This window comes from Gekko japonicus, unplaced genomic scaffold (genome assembly GCF_001447785.1).
Source record: "Gekko japonicus isolate JY-2015 unplaced genomic scaffold, Gekko_japonicus_V1.1 scaffold128, whole genome shotgun sequence".
Classification (NCBI taxonomy): domain Eukaryota; kingdom Metazoa; phylum Chordata; class Lepidosauria; order Squamata; family Gekkonidae; genus Gekko; species Gekko japonicus.
In genome coordinates this window covers 44,335-57,020 of record NW_015173126.1, presented here as the reverse complement: position 1 = coordinate 57,020, position 12,686 = coordinate 44,335, and the positions used below count along the sequence as shown (strand labels likewise).

At 41.1% G+C, this 12,686-nt stretch overlaps 1 protein-coding gene across 1 annotated transcript in view; it reads right to left on the bottom strand.

The window, feature by feature from the left end:
* The window catches only part of SRBD1 (S1 RNA binding domain 1), a 212,845-nt gene that overhangs the window by 160,848 nt on the left and 39,311 nt on the right, over positions 1-12,686 (bottom strand). The gene's annotated exons all lie outside the window — the stretch shown is intronic.

Sequence of the window (12,686 nt, the reverse complement as noted above, 5' to 3'; positions counted from 1 at the left end):
TCACTGGCTACTGACTGAGTACTGGATCCTCTTCAAGGTGTTGGTATTAAAGCCCTATGCAGCCTGGGACCAACATATCGAAGGGACCACCTCTCCCTATACCTGCCCCAAAGAGCCTTGCACTCAGTGGACCATCATTTACTGGTTGTCCCTGGTCCAAAGGACGTCCTCTTAGCCTTGACCAGGGCCATGGCCTTCTACGCCCTGGTCCCGGCCTGGTGGAACTAATGCTCCTGTCTGAGAACAGGGCCCTGTGGGACCTATTACAGTTACGCAGAGCTTGCAAAATGAAGCTGTACCGCCTGGCCCCCGGAAAAAAACCGGAAGAATTCGGGGGGTGGGCAGTTTTTTCCCTGAAGCCTTTTTTTGTTTTTCCCCAAAAAATGGAAAAATTGAAAAAATAAAAAATAAAAATTGATTATGTAATGTTTTATTTTAACATGATGAATAAAATATTTTAAGACAAGGTGTTCAAATATTTTCCAAATCATTTCTAAAAAATATGTATGATATCAGATTGATCTAATTTCTGTGCACTGAGGACAAGCAAGTCCTAGGTTACAAACTGAACTCTCCAATGCAAGAACAAGATGCATTTCTTCCTTTAGGAGGTGCTATTGTCACAAGAAAGGAAAAAGGTTTCACTTTTGTTTTTGCATGTGGGTGGGTATTCTGTTTGTAATAATTGTTTGGATACACTATATTTTTAAGGGGACCACCTTTCCCCTTATATACCCCAGAGAGCACTTTGGTCAGGGTCTCAAAATCAATTGACCGTCCCTGGCCCAAAAGAGGCCAGGCTTGCTACTACCAGGGCCAGGGCTTTCTTGGTGACAGCCCCATCCTGGTAGAACGAGCTCCCAGAGGAGATCAGGGCCCTGTGGGACATTTTGCAGTTTCACAGGGCCTGCAAGATGGAGCTCTTCCGCCAGGTTTTCAGCTAGGGTGCCACCACCATTATAGAGCCCTGGCTCTTGGTTTTAACATCCAGCCTGAGCCGCAGGAAGATCTTGAGCAGAAGGATTTTTAGAGAGTACATTCAAATAAGCCATCTTGAGTAACTTTCAGCACTTTATGAAACTGTATTAATAATGGGATTGTTTTATATGGTTTTATGTGGTTTTAACTGTATTTTATGTACTGACTGTGAGCCGCCCTGAGCCTGCATTGCAGGGAGGGCGGGGTATAAATGTGATAAATAAATACATTAATTAATTAATATGCTAGTTGTGATAATTTCATGCCAAGTAAAAATGTCCATAGTCATATTTTATGTTCCTAAAGTAACAGAATGACTTTCAGTCTGGAAAAGAAAAAAGAAGTGCTAATGTAGCATTTTTTTTCAATTTTTCCAAAAATTTCCGTTTTTTCCAGGCTTCAAAATTTCCAGAAATTTTACATCTCTAGTCTTGGCTGAGGTGGTGGGTGCCTAATCATCCAGCCTCCCTTGCTGAAGCTTTAACTGCACACTGCCCATATTGATGAAATCTTTACTGTTTGATTATGGCCTAATTGCACCCAGTTATTTAGGGTTGTATTAACTATTTGTAGTATTGGCCTTTTAATTATTTTAATTATTTATTGGTACAATCATTTTTAATGGCTTTGTAAATTACTGTTGTGACCTGCCCTGAGCTTGCTTGTGGGGAGGGCAGGACAGAAATCGAAATAAATAAATATTTATACCCTGCCCTTCACTTGGAGTCTCAGAGGGGCTTACAATCTCCTTCCCTTCCTCCCCCCACAAGACACCCTGTGAGGTAGGTGGGGCTGAGAAAGCTCTGAGAGAACTGTGACTGACCCACGGTCACCCAGCTGGCTGCATGTGGAAGAGTGGGGAATCAAATCCAGTTCTCCAGACTAGAGTCCACCACTCTTAACTGCTACACCAAACTTGATCTCCAAAAAGACAATGGCTGCCTCAAGGTCAACGTTTCTGCCTTACTGTTAAAAGCCTGACTCCAGATAATTTATGAATAATTTAAAGAGTGCCCAACCCAACACAAATCCCCAGGAGACTGCATTGCCTAGTTCCTCCTACACAATGAAAGGGCTATTATATTTGGACGCAAATCAGCATGGTGGAGTGTGGTCAGCCACTTGCCCTTAATGGACACACAAAGCAAGCCACTTCATTCCTGAGAGGAATGTGCTTTTCTCAGACAAGCAAGAAGCCAAAATTCTTCCTGAGATGTTTTGTGCTACATACTTTCTTTATGCACAGGCAAATGGAACTCACAGGACTGAGTCGATTACTTTCTTGGTCCTGGTGAGTCTTCATGTGGTATTGTGCAAAGCTCCAGCACATCACCTTTCAACACACTGCTGACACCTCACCCCCATCCAGTCTAACACTCTGTCACACAGTGGCCAAAAATACCAGGTGCCATCAGGATTGGGGCCAGGACACTAGAAGCCCTCCCACTGTTGCCCCCCCCCCAAGCACCAAAGTTTGCTGATCAGGACAATGCACTCATCAGGCCTGCCCTGCTATCTCTAGAGAATGTGACCATGTGACCTTCATCAGTCTCCAGCACCAGCAGCCAAGAGGTCAGGATCTGAAGCCTCTTCCTCTTAAGAAGGTTCACCCCTTCCTTATTTCATTTTGAAGCGCGGTTTGTCCTTTTGTAGCAATGGCTTTCTAACAATCGAGACTGCGCTATGGCTCCAGAAGCACACTCCCATGTATGCGCCAGAACAGTGAAACATAAATCCCATCTCACTCATCTCTTTCCTTTAAGGCTGATTCTCAACACATTAATTAAAAAAATGTATTTCCCTCTTGTGAAGCAAAAGCATTCCCATTTAGTCCTTGTACGGATTTAAATCCCCACTTGAACTCACTCAACAGTTTTCATTGTTCTCCCCATAAAGCTATGCAAACATTATACAAACACACACTTTCAAGGTTATGCAGAGGGAGCTCTTGCAACATTTGCTGAGTGAAAAGAACACGAATTTGCAACTGTATTTCTGCATATGTACGGGGGGAGGGGGTTTCACTGCTGTCCTCAACAGACATTAATAGGAAAATAGAAAGGTCATGAAAGCTTATTTCAGACTTCACTGCATTACAATTTCTGACCCCCTCTCCCCCCAAAAAAATCAGTGTTAAGGCAAAGCTTCCACTTTAGACAGCAGCAACACAGTAATTGTCATACAATTAAATGCATTAGGTGCAATCAGGACTCAAAATATACTGGCTAAAGCATCAATATTTGTCCCTCTTCTAAAGCGGGGCAGGGAGGGGGAAACTACAAAGAAACATGTGAGCTTCATAAATGTAAAAATGGAACACACTGAACTATTAAATCAGGGGCATATGGTATCAGCTTAATTTTGCATATTTCTAAACCAAACATGGCCTTCTCAAAGGCAATTTCTTGCCAATTTCTTCTTGAGAGTTAAAACACATTTTTCTTGTGTGTTTAAACATATGTATACACAGACAAATAAATGAACTCAACTCCAATTAGTTTTGCAGAATGTTAGATTGACAGTTTGCAATGTCAGAGCCAAACCCAACCCCAACGCAAAAAAGCCCTGGAGGCAATATAGCGGCATCCATTTACACCAGGACCCCACTTGGCAGCTAAACCTGAGAATAAATTTGGACGCCAGCTACGGGTCAAGGGAGGTGGCATGTGTCTCAAAAATAATGCATCTCCGAAGGGAACTGTCAGCTTCTCAGTACTGGTAAATCCTTGCCATGGAAATGTGTATAAGTTATTGGGGGGGGGGAGCAGCCTTATTATTTGACACTTAATTTGAGGTACGTTGGATTTATGTCCAATTTTATTATTTTGATAACCTTAGGATCTCTTGGAATAACTTGTGTATCAACCACTGACATATTTAATCATTTCTCACATTCTACAGTGCTCTTGAAGTCCCTCCTCACAATAAATTTAGAAGTGTCAGGGAAAGTTCAACCAACACTTAGGAGAAAAAAAATCTGAGCCCCAGAAACCTGAGAAATTAAGAATGCACTGCTATAATACAGCTCTCTTTTCAAAACTTTGTTCACCTATCAGTCACGATACACTGATTCACTCCAGCCTACAAGTTAATGCGGTATTGGTTGCTTGCTCATGTCTAACCTAGCACTCCAGTTAAGTATTAGGAGAAAGCACAAGTATTTGTTATAAGGCTTAACAAACAGCATGAAGACAGACAAAAGTATCAGCAACACTAGATTAAAAATCCTTCTAAATCCCTAAATCTGATTTTCAGACGGTATACAACTCCAAAGGACATTGAGAAAGCACAAAGGAAAATGCTAGAAATGTCAAGACACAGATGGAACCTTCTTTCATATGTGGTGGACTTGTAAAAAAACAAAAAGATATTGGAAAGAAATACACCAAAGATGCAGAATATATTAATGTTTAAATTCCCAGTGGAAGCCAATGGAAGCCATTAGGTGTTCTGCCTAGCAAATTATCAAAAAATTTAGAAGAGCTATTCAAATATATGGTGACAGCGGCTAGAACTATTTACACAGCAAAATGGAAATTGGGTATCTGTCCACATTTAGAAGAATGGGAAAATAAACTTGCTGAATATGCAGTAATGGCAACATTAAGAGGTCTGTAATGATTTCATTTTTGGTATGTGTGTTTCTTTAAATGTTTAGTTTGACTGCAGTAATGTAAGGAGAGTGATAGAGGGTGAGAAGTGTGATGTGATTGGTGGATGACTGAGAGTGTGGGAGAAGAGATGTCTATGAGGTGATTCTGTGTGTGGAGACGTGTGTGGAGAGATTTTGTGTGAGAGTCTGTATGACAGAGGAAGCAGTTGGGAGTTTAGTTAGCCTGTGTGGCTATACATGAGAGAGTGTTTAGTCTGTGTGGCTATATGAGCAAGAGAGTAGCCTATGTGGCTATATATGAGAGAGTTCAGCCTGTGTGGCGCGCTCTCTCTCTCGCTCTCTCTCTATACACACACACACACACACAGATACTAGGTCATTCTACCAAAATAGAGAAATTTGGAATGTTTAATTCCTGATGGCAGCAGAAATCTACTAAATTCATGTATACAGAGTGGTTTTTAAAGGAGAAACAGTCTTCCCAGTAAGGAGGACATCACAAGGTTTATTATGAAATTTGAGGAAAGATAGTGTGCCTATTATGTGTATTATGCTAGCAAGAGACAAACTTAAAGTGAGAAAATATCATATACAAATATAGGATAATGAAATAGAAGTAGAATTAAAGTCTGTTCCAAACGTAATAGCCAAATATAAATGGGTTCTCTATATGAGATTTTTTCTTTCTTTTATACCATGATATGCTATTTATCTATTGAAGGTTCTAATGAATATGCAGAAGTGAGGAAAATATATTATGCTGAATACGTGGTAATGGTGATACCAGTGTAGTCAAAATAGATTAGTTATGAAGTTTGAGACTTAAAATTTAAATGATGGATACAATTGTACCCCAACAGAAATAAGAATTACTGGCTTCCGATTGATGGCAGCACACTCACGGACTCACCTCCCAGACCTCCCAGGGGTGTCTCTGTGCTCTGGTGGAAGGAGGGGGTGAGCAGTCTCGTAAACCCCCCCAGGGGCCCGGCGAAGGGACCCTGGCCAAGGAGCTTTAAGAGGTAGCCTCTTCGATGGCGGAATGCCAGAGAATCGAGACTCCCCTCCGCTCCAGTGGTTCTTCCAGCCAAGAGACCGAATGGTACAAGTGAAGCTAACCGGGTCAAGCGCAGGAGATCGGGCGTGAAAAATAATGAAAGAAGCGGGGTCGGAAGACCAACTATGAACGTGAGTCAACTGAGAAACGATTTTTAAAAGAAAAGACACTCCCTACCCTATCCCGTGGAATGGGAAAAGTGAGCGAGGGGGGACGCCTCCCATGCGCATAAACTGTTGAGCGGGGGGGGGAAGCAGAACAAAAACGTGCAATTGCCTAGAAGTACTCACCCAATTGAGTTAAGCAGTCAAGCACATATTCAGAGACTTCAAAAAAATTCCCAAAAGTAAATAAATGGGAAAAAAGATGGCGGGGAAGAGGGACAGAGACAAAGAAAAACTTTTAAAAATGAAACTAGAGTCCCCAAAGCCGGAAACAACCAGTGAGACGGCTAAGGCTGTAACTGAGTGCATGCGCCCTGTGCTGGAACAGTTAAATAACTTCAAAGAACAGATGTCCGTGGTAACAGGAAATATTACAGCCCAACAAACGCAGTTGGCTGTAGTAACAACAAGCATTACTGCTCAACAAACGCAAATAACAGATTTGATTCAAGTAATGAAGCAGGATGCTGAGAAAATAAAGGAAATGGCTGAATCAATGCAGAAAGTGAAGAAGAAAGTGCAAAAACTGGAAAAGAAAACTACTTCTTTAGAAGATCAAATGCTTCAAGTTCAAATGGATAAGACATGTGCTTCCAGGGGGTGCCTGAGAACAAAGGAGAGAATCTTAAAGAACTTATGAGCGAGTTACTCGCCCCAGTAACAGAAGTAAAAGCGAAACTGCTACTCAACGACATAGATGTGGCCTATAGGTCATATTCAGGATATATAAAGAAAAATAATCTGCCTGGGGAGATTGTAGTAAGATTCTCGAAGAGGCACGTCAGGGATGCTATCCTGAAAGCAGTAGCGGCAACACCCTTGAAGGCAGGGGAGAATGCTGTTAGAACGCTAAAGGATATTCCATTTGAAGTAAGGCAACGTAGAAAGAAATACAAAGAACTTGTGCTCTTCCTCCAAACAAATTCAATTGGAAACAAATGGCTATTTCCAGAAGGCGTAACATTCAAGATTAAAGAGAAGAAGGAAAAGATTGACTCTGTTCTTAAAGCTCAAGAATTTCTAAAGGAACAGCTGGGAAGGTCAGAGGATGAGAAAAAAGAAGAGGATAGTAGGTCCAGTGGCGAGCTGGAAACTGGTACATCTGGCGAGGACTCTTTGTCTGAGCAGGGGGCAGCGGCCCCGAAAAGTCCCTATAAGCTGCGAAAGAGAAGGGAAAGGAAGAAGTAAAGGCTGAAGGACTCTGATTTGTGCCTTTGAGAACTTTGGTTCTGGGGGATGACTGGGGATACTGTTATTGGGCAGTTAAATGTAAACTGGGAGGGTAAAAGGTTTTCTTTTTTAAAGGGTTTGACTCAGTTCATAAAAAGAATAACGATGAGACGACTTGATGTTTTAAAGCTAGTTGGAGGGTTTCCTCTCTTGGGTTTTTAGTTAGTAGTGGGTACTTTACTTTCTCCCATATATGTAGTTCCCTTACCCCCTTTTCTGTTGTAGTTTTTTGTAGTTTAAAAAATCAATAAAAAATCCCCTCCGGGGGCTCAAAAAAAAAAAGAAATAAGAATTACTGTATTTTATAGATAATACTTTAAAATTATAATGAAGGGGATGAAAGGGAAATTATTCTCTGTCCTATACATTATATACTACATGACTGTCTTCAGCAAATGTAATTATGTTATTTAACCCAATTATTTTCCTTTTTCCCTTTTCTGTACCCTCACTGTTTTGTTTGTTGTTGTTTTTAATCCTTCTAAATCCCAATGGAATTTAACCTAACATGGCAACAACCTTCCACGGGACAGCATATATTTTGTTGCAGTAATCTGTGCTCTACTAGCATCTGTCAACAGTACTACTGGTTGATGATGATGATGATGATGATGTTTCTAGATATGGGAATTGTCTTTACAATGGCTAATAACATGCGACAATGTACTTCTTCCAATACATTCTACTATGGATTAATATGTCTATTGTGTAATAAAACTTTGTCTAACTTCAACAAAAAAGCCTTTGGAACTCTCACTGCAGCAAAATCTCAGCTCACAATAAGGAGATGTATCATCATTGGGAATGTGTCAGAGGCCACAATGTGTGAGTTGACTGCAGAAAGCAATATATACCCAAGAGAGATGGAGCTACTATTAAGGCATCAGCTACAATCAAATGATGGAAGAATAAAGTCTTCTGGGTCAAGTCCAAGAACCTTAACTATTTGATTTCTTTTGTAAGGACAAGGTCATGTATGTCAATGGGAAGTAATTAGCAAGATGATCATGTGAAGCTGCAACTATTAAAGATCTAGCCACAATGTGCAAGGATGTACGGTGATGCTGGAAAGTGTTGTTAAGGTGCAGCCAATTTATGACAGCCCTGGAAGTTTTTCAATATGATACAAGCATAGGGGTGGTTTGCCATTGCCTGCCTCTGAGTAGCAACCCTGGGCTTCCTTGGTGGTCTCGTATCCAAGTACTAACCACGGCCAAATTTGCTTAACTTCCAAGACTTAACAACATTGAGTTGCCCTGGCCTAGTGCATTGCTCATTAAAAATCAGGAGGAGTTGGCAAACCATGTGCTACAATATTGTCTGATAATGATACTATGTGAAGAATTAACAAAACTGATGTTAAAACAAGAGAAATCAATGCATCTTGTGCAGACCAGATGCCTCAGAATTAATTCAGTTATTTATCCAAATATTGCACATCCGGACTTCCGGTTGATGGCGGCACGCTAGCAGACTCACCTTCCGGACCTCCCGGGGGTGAAGCTGCGCTCCAGCCGAAGGAGGGGGTGCGCAGGCTCGCTTACCCCCCCAGGGGCCCGGTGAAGGGACCCTGGCCATGGAACTTATAAGAGGTTGCCTCTTCGATGGCGAAATGGCGAAGAATTGAGGCGCCTCTTCGTTCCGATGGTTCTCCGTGCTGTGAGACCGAATGGACTTAGTGACGCTGACCAAGGCAAGCGTAGGAGTTCAAGCAGCAGAAATTAAACTTGAAAGCGAGGTCGAACGACCAATTATGAACATGAGTCAGCTTTGAAGCGTACTTCAAAGGGGAAAAGATAGCTCCCCACCGAACGGGAAAAAGGCGAGCGTGGGAGGGACGCCTCCCATGCACATGAACTTTTGAGCGATTGATGGGGAGAGCAAAAGAAAACGCGAAGGAAACTGCCTAGAAGTACTTACCAAAGCGAATCTAAGCGGTCAAGTGCACATTCAGAGACTTTTTAAAAATTTGCGAAAGTAAACAAATGATAAAGATGGTGGAGAAGAAGGACAGAGAAAAACGTTTGAAAGCAAAGGGGTCTGAGAGCCCGAAACCGGAAGCTACCAGTGAGGTAGCAAAGTCTATAGCGGAATATATGTGCCCTCTGCTGGAACAGCTGAATAACTTCAAGGAACAGATGTCTATAGTGACCCAAAGTATTACTGCACAACAAATCCAGATAAACTGCAAATATGCTGCAAATAATGAAGCAAGATATTGAGAAGGTAAAGTTTAGAGAACAGGGGGGAGAATCTTAAAGAAGTGATGAGTGAATTACTAGCCCCAGTGACAGAAATGAAGACAGAATCGTTGCTGAGCAATATGGATGTGGTTTACAGATCATATTCAGGCTACATAAAGAAAAATAATCTGCCTGGGGAAATTGTTGTAAGATTCTTGAAGAAGCATGTGATGGATGAAATCCTGAAAGCGGTCGCTGGAATACCCCTGAAAGTGGGGGGAAATACCATCAGAATGCTAAAGGATATTCCATTTGAAGTAAGACAACGGAGAAAAAAGTACAAAGAGCTCGTGCTTTTTCTTCAGACAAACTCAATTGGATATAAATGGCTATTTCCAGAAGGTTTCACTTTCAAGATCAAAGACAAAAAAGAAAAGATTGACTCTGTTCTGAAAGCTCAAGAATTCCTAAGGGTTCAGCTGGGAAGATCAGAGGACGGGAAAAAAGAAGAGGACAGCAAGTCTAGTGGCGAGCTGGACTCGGGTTCTTCCAAAGAGGACTCTCTGACAGAGCAAGGGGCAGCTGCTCCAAAAAGTCCTTATAAGCTGCGGAAGAGACGAGGAAAGGAGAAGTGAAGGCTGAAGGACTCTGAATTGTGCCTTTGAGAACTTTGAAATGGGATGATTGGGGGTACTGTTTCTAGACAGTTAAATTTAAGATTTAAAGAAAAAGAAAAGTAATATAAATGTTTGACTCAGTTCATAATAATCTAAATGAAATGAAGATTTGTTGTAACTAAGCTAGTGAGGATCTAACATGGCATTTTTAGTTTCTAGTTAGTTCTTGGGTTTTTAGTTAGTAGTGGGTTCTTTGCTTTATCCTATATATGTAGTCCCCCTTCCCTTTTTTCTGTAGTAGTTTTGTAGTCTTACAAAAAATAATAAAAAATCCCCTCCGGGGGCTCAAAAAAAATTGCACATCCACATATGGAAGGAAGCTTCTGCTCATGGAAAAGCTCCTTTATCTCTATTTCTAAAGCATTGTGAAAGAAAAATGCGAAACTGTATCCAAGGGTGCTCAGATTGCACTAGAATTTAAGCAGGCAAAGGGGGAAGGGGTTCAGGGTCAGTGGTACAGTATATGCTTTGCATACAGGAGGTTCAGAATCAAATTCAGTCAGAGGCAATACTACTGAGCTAGATGGACCAATCGTTTGACTTGATACGTGACACTTCCACAATTTATAGAGTGTAAATTATACAGTGTAAACTCTTGTACCTGCGCAACAGTACCATCATGTATAGAACAGCACAAGTGGCTATTTTCCTTCTGCCCATCAACCAAGAGACTAATTACAATTTGTTAGTATACCTAATCCATCGCTTCATTATTCTCTAATATTTGTTAATATTCTCTAATTTCACTATTATATATTAAGGTAAAAGGTAAAGGTTCCCTTGCTCGAAAGCCAGTTGAATCCGACTCTAGGGTTGCGGTGCTCATCTCCGTTTCAAAGCCGAAGAGCCAGCGCTGTCCGAAGACGTTTCCGTGGTCATGTGGCCGGCATGACTAAACACCAAGGCGCACGGAACGCTGTTACCTTCCCATCGAAGTGGTACCTATTTATCTACTTGCAATTTCTTGCTTTCGAACTGCTAGATTGGCAGGAGCTGGAACTAGAGACAGGAGCTCACCCCGTCTTGCGGCACCCGGGTCTTGAACTGCTGAACTACTGACCTTCCACAGCCTGCAGTTCAGCGTCTTAACCACTTGAGCCACTGCAGCTATTATATATTACTACATACTCAAATATTATTTTTGCCATATCAGTTTAATCTTTAACTCCATTCACATTATACCAATCATATACACTCTTCCAGGTTTTTTGAAATGTCAATTTCTTCGTGCCTCTCATTTCCATAGTTAATTTGTCTATTTCCGCCGCTTCTAAGAGTTTATTAATATATTCCTGTTTGGTTGGTGTTTCTTGAATCTTCCAATATTCAGCATATAATATCCTTGCCGCCGTTGACATGTATACAATCAGGTATCTATCAGTTGCCTCGAATTCTTTCGGAAAAATATTTAACAATAGCAATTCTGGAGTAAAGGGGATGTTAAATCTTACTATTTTTTCCATTATACAGTGCACCCATTTCCAAATTTTTTTTGAAACATCACATAACCACCACATATGATAAAATGTGCCTATCTTATTTTTACACTTCCAGCATTTATCTGAACAATTGCCACTTTGCTTTGCTAACCTATCTGGAGTAACATACCATCTGTAAAATATCTTATACATATTTTCTTTATAGGCCACAGCATTAGTCATGTTAACATTTTCATCCATATTTGCTCCCAATCTTCTAAATTCACAATATGACCTAAATTCTGAATCCATGCAATCATATTTTTCTTAACAATCTCCTGCAACAATCCTGCAATAAGATCTTATAAATTTTCTTTATCATTTTTTCTCCTGTATACAATAAAACATTTTCTAATTCTGTTATTTTATTATTAAATCCCAATTTCTTATCTTTAAGGTATATTGACTCCAGTTGGGCCTTCTGCCACCAAGTTAGATGTTCTGGCAGCTTAAGATTATCTTTTTTATCCAACATATCCTGGTATCTTAGTGACTCTTCTTCTGCATACACCGTGGGCAGAGTGAATGCTCTGCATATTTCAAATGGGGTAGTTTTCTATATCTTGCCTCGTTTCTGTATCATTTGGCCTCATGACTTGATACAGATATCTACACTATACATCTCATATTAAATGACATTACCATTATCAGAAAGAAGAGGTTTGAAAACATCTCTTGCCAGCTGCATAGCATCCAAGCTGAGCTTCTGTTTCCCTTCCTGTTTGCAAGTACTTGAAGCCTAGATGTGGCCAGATTTTTGTTGTGAGCCAATGGACCTTAGCTCATAGCCTGTGGCTGTGAGTCAGCTGCCCTGTAGGAACTAATAACAGTTGAAGAGTTTGTGTGACACAAGTTTGTTTTCTTCATCTGGCTTTTTGTAAACCACTTTGGGTTCCCCGGGGGGAAGAAAAGCAGCACATACATGCCTAAGAATAATAAATAAATCAGGCAACAACAATATTTAATGGATATTGCAACCGCAGGAAGTGAGAAGCACCAGCAAAGAGTAGCCAAGTCATGTAGACTTCATGTACATCTGTCATGTAGATTTGTCTTCCGTCATATAGACATGCAGAAAAGTCATGTCGACTTCATGTACATCATTCACGTATTTGATGACAACCTAAGGGACAGCAGCTGCTTTTCTTAATAATAAGAATACTACAAGTTAGGGGACCCGCAATACTCGCGGGGGGGGGAGAGCTCCACGCAGAGCGGCAAAAGGAGGAAGCAGCAGCAACAGCAGGTAAGCTTCCCCCCCATCCCTGCCGATTCCCCCCCTCCCCGGTCTCCTCCACCACCCCTC